This window comes from Aedes aegypti, chromosome 2 (assembly GCF_002204515.2).
Source record: "Aedes aegypti strain LVP_AGWG chromosome 2, AaegL5.0 Primary Assembly, whole genome shotgun sequence".
In the NCBI taxonomy this organism is placed as follows: Eukaryota; Metazoa; Arthropoda; class Insecta; order Diptera; family Culicidae; genus Aedes; species Aedes aegypti.
In genome coordinates, this window is record NC_035108.1 from 285149308 (window position 1) to 285157066 (window position 7759).

A 7759-nucleotide genomic window follows, 5' to 3' on the forward strand; every position below is an offset into this window, starting at 1 on the left:
AGCAATTGAATTGGTAAGATTAAAACTTTCTTTGTTTACATGCTACTTATGTTATTGTTCATTTAGACTTCTTTACAAATGTTACAGTTAATGGAAATCGTAAATATAACTGTTAGTTTTTCATTTTATTGTTCAAAACGACAAACTTTACACTTACCCCACTTGTGGGACAAGTGAAAAGTAGAGACACATTTTTCAAAAACTTTTTCTGTATTTTTCTTCTATTTTACATAAAAATCAATTTCAGCATACCGCTCATATTTGGTGGGAGTCAAGCTAAAAAATATGCACGACCTCATTTATTTCAATTTAATGTCTCTATGATTTTCAATACCCACTTGCCCCACGGTACTTTATTTTCAAATATAGCATAAAGATTCAATAAAGCAATAAAGCATAAAGATATAGCTTCAATATAATACACTCAAAAAAGTCCAAACGTCATTGCTACGTGAAAAATCACGTAGATCATTCCAAATTCATTTTACCCCCTCTTCACCTGACTAAGATAAAGATCACTAAACCATTCATAACCACCAAATAGTGTCTCGGTCATTTTTACTGAGGTTACCTATCGCGCTTACGTGAAATTCACGTAGGTGCCTAAGTTCACTTTGACATCTGCATATTGTACGTACATTCGGTGTTGAGCTCAAATCCTAAAATGGCGCCCGCTTGATTTTAGAAGAACTTAAGAAGCTGTTGCTGCTTTAAACGCTGTGTAAGATTGATTTCAAGGTAAATATGCTTTGAATACCGAAGAATCCCTGCATTACTTCATATCTTATACCTGATTTATAACCTCTATCAATTAAAGCACGCGAAGGCTGCAACAAGACAGACCAAGCTCAAAAAATTGGAGAAACAGCATTCAAAATTCTCAGATTGACAATAAAAAATATCACAGTCTTTTATGTTTGTTTACATTTTCCAATAGGGTCCTAAAGCCCTGTCCCAATTTTAGTGCCAAACGCTTAAGTTAAGGCCAATAACACATGTTTACTCAATTTTCTAATGTTTTCCGTTGATTTGAGTCCAAAAAACATTTTTTTTAGATTTTGTCACACCCCTTGGCTTAAACTCAAATTTTGGGTGCATTTTGTTTTCCGTGTCCCTGCCGAAATGTCAGATAGGAATAACCCCAGTGTTAAAACTAAAACCCCTGTGGTGTTTTTGTCGACTAAGCGAACGTCAAACATGATCTTAAGTGTCAAGGTTCATTTATGGACCCAATTTTTAAATTAAAAGGGCAGTTGTTAATTACACCTATCGTTTGTCTGGTGAGTTGCACGCTTAGTGTCAATAATGATGTCACGCTACACGATAAGTGTTCATCTGCAACAACCAGACAGCTCACCAATCCACCGCGAGGTGGATCGTGCTGAGTTGTTGAGTTGAAGGAGAGCGAAAGAAGGAAGGCACAAAAGTCTGTTTGACAGCTCTGCATAAAGCGCGTGCGCACGGACAGAGCGCCAGTTCGGTTCGATTTGCAACGATCGGTTATTATTATTATTTTTTCGCTATTGGATATTCTATGGTTTGGTTGATCGATGTTAAAGTTTGTTTTAAAAGCAGCTCCACTTATTTTGAAACATATTGCCGTGTTCAATAGTAGACAACACAACTAATTTAATTAAAATAATTTGAAATTATAATTAGTACATATACAAAAGGGGAAGAACGTTTAGGCTGATTGTGCATTACGATAAAATCTCTTAACATAAGCAATGCTTGTTGTTGGTTCTTGTGGAAGGATCAACATGTTCGGCTTAACGAATCTTATTTTAAATATCGAATAACACCAAATGTAATTGAACAAAAAGGATGTGATTACAAAAGACTTTTGATATTTTCAATTCTGAACCACCGCAAAAAAAATATTGGGAATCAAAATTCTCCTGAGAGGGATGATGTGGGGGAGGCTCATTCTAATTAATATTGTCGTTCAATTATGGGGATAAATTAAAATTGTTATTGTTCTATACATACTTATTTATTATAATTACCTGTAAATATTGATACAGCACAATTCAAGTATTTAAATATCAAATAGCAAACATAGATATGGTCGGTGTTCAGACAGACTGAACCAAGTGTTTTTTTTCAATCGAGTAAGAAAAATGTACCCCAAACATGTGAAACATCAAAATATTATAGATATTTACTGTAATAATGGAACTTATCTATTTGATGATACATTTGTATCAAAATAACATGGAAGATTTAAAATTGATGGAGTTCTTTACGTATCCTTAGAGCTCCAAAATTCATCTAGTCTGGTCTGTCTAAACACCGACCATATGATTCTCAAAAACTCATGAGAATGGTATTTTACTCTTTGAACTGTTATTTAATTTGGATGTGTTTAAAAGATTTATAAATTTAATTTATTATTGATGTTACGAGCTATGTCTGTAGTTAAACTTAATGCTACACAAGAAATATATTTGAATCAAAGTATTTTTATATATAAATCATATGAAAAAAAAAAATGTTCCAGAAAGTACTCTAGAATTCTTTGGGAGCGTCTCCCGGGATTCTTCCTTAAATCATTCATGAATCCTTCAAATCCTCTCTGGGATTGTTCTGCTGAAAATCTTGAGATTATTTCTGAATTTTCTTCCAGATATCGCTTTGGGATTCATCCAAAAAAACGTTACCATTCCGGTATTACTTCTGAGATTCTTTCGGATATCCCATTGCGATTATTCTGGACATCTTTTTGGATTTTTTTGCAGAACTCTGTATGTGATTTTGCGTGTATCTCCTTAAGGATTACTTTTGAAATCTAGGAAATTAATTCTTTGAAATTCTTGAAAATTGTTTTCGAAATACTATGGATATTTAAAGAGGATTTTATCAAAAAATGTACGACTCTACTAGAAATTCTTCGAGAATTCCTCCGAAAATAACTCTAGATTTTTATCCGGAAATACTTCTGGTATTCTTATGAGAATGCCTCTGGTATTCTTCCAAAAATGACTTGAGATGCTTTCGGAAATCTTTCTGAAATTCTTCAAGAAATTCCACTGAGATTTTTACGCCAATATCTTTGAAATACTCCTGGGGCTCTTACAAAAATCCTGTTGGAGTTTTTTTTTTCGGATATCTTTCTATTCTAAATTTTTCAATAAATTTTGCTGGGATTGTGTTGTAAAACCTGCTAAGATTCATCCAAAAATACGACTGTCATTCTTCCGGATATCATTCAAGAATTCCACCGGAAGTTTTCGTGAGATTCAACCGTAAATCGTTCTGGTATTTTTCAGAAATTCCATTGAGATTCTTAAAAATATCCTTCTGAAAAATTTTCTGAGAATTGTTTTGGGATTATAGAAGGATTTCCAGAAGAATTCCAAGGCGATTCACAGAAACATCACTTCTGTATGAAGGATTATCGTTAATATCTGAAATAATCCCATGAAAATTCTAAATCCAAATTATAGTGATATTCAAAAGAATCCCAGAAGTTATTTCGCCAGAATCCCTGAAAGATTTAAAGGATATTCACAGACATCCAGAAGATTTCATGAAAATTTTCCAGAATAATTCCGATGTCCAGATGAACTGCAGAAAGATTCATGGAATAATTTCAAACGGGATTTTCGGAATCATTTGAAAGTAACTTTTAGAAGATCCTCAGAAAAAGAAATCAGTAATCAAAGTAATCGAAAAAATCTCATTATTTCAAGCAATGCTCGTTGGTTCATGTCGAAGGATCAACATGTTCGGCTTAACGAATCTTATTTTAAATATTGAATGACACCACATACAATTAAACTAGTATGTGATTACAATTCTGAATCACCGCAAAAAAAATATTTAGAATCACAATCCTTCTGAGAGGGATGATGTGGTGGATGCACATTCTAATTAAAATTGTCGTTCAATTATGGCGATAAATTAAAATTGTTATTGTTACATAAATACTTGTTTATTATAATTACTTGTAAATATTGATACAGCATATAAAAAGACATTGGTCCAGAAATTACTCCAGAATTCTATGGAATTTCCCTCCTGGGATTCTTCCTTGAATCACTTATGAATCCTTCAAAACCTCTCTGGGATTGTTCTGGAAATCTAAAGATTATTTCTGATTTTTCTCTAAGTTCTTCTGGAAATCACAGAATACTTACAGATATCGCTTTTGAACTCATCTAAAAACATCGTTAGCATTCCGGTACTATATCTGAGATTCTTTCGGATATCCTTTGTGATTCTTCTGGACATCTTATTGGAATATTTGCATAAATCTGTATGTGAGTTTGCGTTTATCTCCTTAAGGATTACTTTTGAAATCCTGGAAATCAAATTCGAATCGAAATTCTCGAAGATTCTTTCGGAAATTCAATGGAAGATTCTAACAAAAATCCTGATGCAATTCTTCTGGATATTTTTAGAGGATTTTGCCAAAAAATGTACTACGACTCTACTACAAATTCGTCGAGAATTCCTCCGAAAATAACTCTGGCCTTTTTCCGGAAATATTTCTGGGATTATTATGAGAATACCTCTGGTATTCTTCCGGAAATCACCTGAGATGCTTTCGGAATCCCTTTAGAATACTTTCGAGGATGCTTCCGAAAATCTTTCTGAAATTTTTCTAGAAATGCCACTGAGATTTTTACGTCCATATTCTTGAAATTTGTCTGGGACTCTTCCAAAAATCCTGTAGGAAATCTTCCAGATATCTTTCTAGCATTCTTTCGGGAAGCCTTCTGGGATACTTTCGAAAATCTTTCTGAGGATCCTTCAAATCCTTCTGTTAAGGATTCTTGCAGAAATTCTTCCCGAATTACCTCTAGACTCTGGGAGTTTCCTGAATTTTTCAAGAAAACTGTTATTATTTCGACTATCTCTCTAGGATTCTTTCAGAAATTCTTCTACAATACCCCCAGATTTCTTTCTGTTATCCTGCTGGAGGACTTCAAAACATCTTTCAAAGATTCTTCCAGAAATTTTAGTGGAATTTTTCAAGAAATTCTGCTGGGATTCTTCCGTAAAACCTGCCCAAATTCATCCGGAAATACGACTGGAATTCTGCTTGAATGATAAGCATTCAAGAATTCCACTGGAAGTTCTTGTGGGATTCAACCGTAAATTGTCCTGGTATTTTGTTTAAATACATTGAGATTCTTAGGGAAAAATATACAGGATTCTTAAAAATATCCTTCTGAAAATTCTTCTGGAAATTGCTTTGGAATTAAAGGAGGATTTCCGGAAGAATCCCAGGTCGATTTACAGAAGAACCACAGAGAAATCACTAAAATATTATCAGGGAAATTTCTAAAGGAATTATTTTAAGGATTCTCGTAAATTCCTGAAACAATCTCAGGAGAATTTCGAATGGATTTTGAATGTTTTTTTACAGTGATATCCAAAAGAATCCCAGAAGTTATTTCGCAAGAACCCCTGAAGATTCAATGAAAAGTCACAGACATCCAGATTTCATGAATATTTTCCAGAATAATTACGATGTCCAGAAGAGCTCCAGAAAGATTTACGGAATAATTTCAAATGGAATTTCCAGAACCATTTAAAAGTCACTTTCAAAAGATGCTCAGAAAAAGAAATCAGTAATCAAACAATCTCATAGGTATTTTTTTTAAAGTCCCAGTGACTGCCCGGTAGTTTTCTTGGAGGATTTCCATTTGAACTCAAGAGGGATTTTCAGAAAATTCTGCCAAGGATTTAAGAAAATTTTCAAGGAAAAGCAATGATAAATCACGAAAAAAAATCAAAAACACTTCCTTATGAATTTCCATAAGAATCACAGAGTTTTTTTTCTCAAAAATTCTTAGAAAAAAATTCTAAAGAATCACGAAGGAATTTTCGGAATAATTCTGGATATACAAAATTATCTCAGGCAGAAACAATAAAATCTTATTGCTATCTGTAAGAATATAAGAAGGATTTCTGTAAGAATATAAGGAGGATTTACAAACAATTACAGAGGAATTTTCGGATGATTTCCATAAATAAAGATTTAAAAAAATCCAAAAATCATCTGGAAGATTCTTAGCAGGATTTTCGGAAGTATTCCACATGGATTTCTGTGAGAATTCCATTGGGATTTACAAAAGAATTCCAGAGGAATTTCCGAAAGAATCCCAAGAATTTACACGGAAGAAAGTGAAGTGAAATAATAGATTTTTTTGATTATAGTCTCAGGCGTCTTTCCTAGAGTATTCTAGAATAATAGGTATAATCTAAGACATTTTTCGGAAAGAATCTCAAAGGGATTTTGAAGAACTTTCATAGAGTTTCACGGAAGAAATACTGAAGAATTACGAGGAAAATATCAGAATTTAAATAATAATTTCGATTGGATTTCCAGAAGAAATCCCGAGAAATTTTGTGAGAATCCCCGAACCCAGATTTTTAAAATAGATTCCATTACACTGGAAAGCAATCATTAAATCATTTTCGGCAGAATTCCCGAATTTTACGGCAGAATTCCAGAATTTTACAGCAGAATCCTGAAAGGATTTCCATAATAACCCAAGATGGGTTTCTGGGATAGTCCAATAGGAAGTCCCAAGGAGGTTATTGGAAAAATCAGAGCGATCAAAGAAATAACTACATATAATAATTTCAGAAGGGTTTCTGAAAGAATCTCAGTGAATTTTCAAGATGTCCTCTAGCAACACAACTAATATATACTAATATTTACAACTCAATACTTAATTATAAATTGCGTTAAGGTGATTATAGAACAAAGCCACACCTCAAATTTTTAAAAGCACAAAAGTTTGTTCTCAACAAACAGCTCTCACCGTTGAAAATTTATCCCATTAGTCACCACCAGCAAGCAAGCAGATTGATTGGTTTTCAACGCAAACTGTTGTCAGATTCTCCAGTCTTGTGCCCTTGTTTGGCTTCGTTTTATAATCACCTTAAGCTGAGTGTACGCCATCCAGTTTGGGGGCGGATTGACGGTATCGAAGTGGATTAAAAACAATTATAGGAGAACGTGTGGAAAATACATATGAACTGCGCAGAATACATCAGACCGATTTAGCATTGCTGCGCACTTCTAAAAGCATTTTATTTTTATTAAAATGTTTGATAATAGTAGAACGACAATGATCATCAGTTGATTTTCCGCTACTGTTTTTTTAAATCACAATTGTTATTTCTTTCCGTGCACGCGCTCGGGAAATGAATCTGGCCATGGTGCAACAACCGCGCTACACGGAAACGGAATTCAACTCAATTTTGGGTTGTTTCAACGCAATTCCATAGTTGAGCCCAATAACTCAATTTTGGCTAAATTTCCAAGGTCCCCACTAGGTAGTTTGGCTTTAATTCCATTAGAAAAATATACTCAATTTTGGGTTGATTTAACGCAAAATTGAGTTCTTTCGACCCAAACATAAGAAAAGTTGCATTTACCCAAATTTGGCTTATTGGGCCAAAGTACCCCCATTGGGTAGATGCAGCTCTCTCTATTTTTGACAACATTCGTGTGGGAGAAAGAGAAAACCGAGAGATTTTGGGTTGAAACTATAATCGATATACTTAATTTTGGGTAAAGTAAACTCAAAAATTAGGTAAAAATATTTCTCCGTGTACATTCGATGAATCCTATGCGACAAAAATTGTCGGCGCTATCCGTCAAATTCGCTCACCAAAGCTATTTTGGTGACTTTAACATCACAGCTAAAGTTTAAACATGATACAGCCGTTATTTGAGCGGGAAAAATTGCTAAAGTAGTTGCAGTGAGATGCTCTTTCGTGTCATTGAATAAAAACA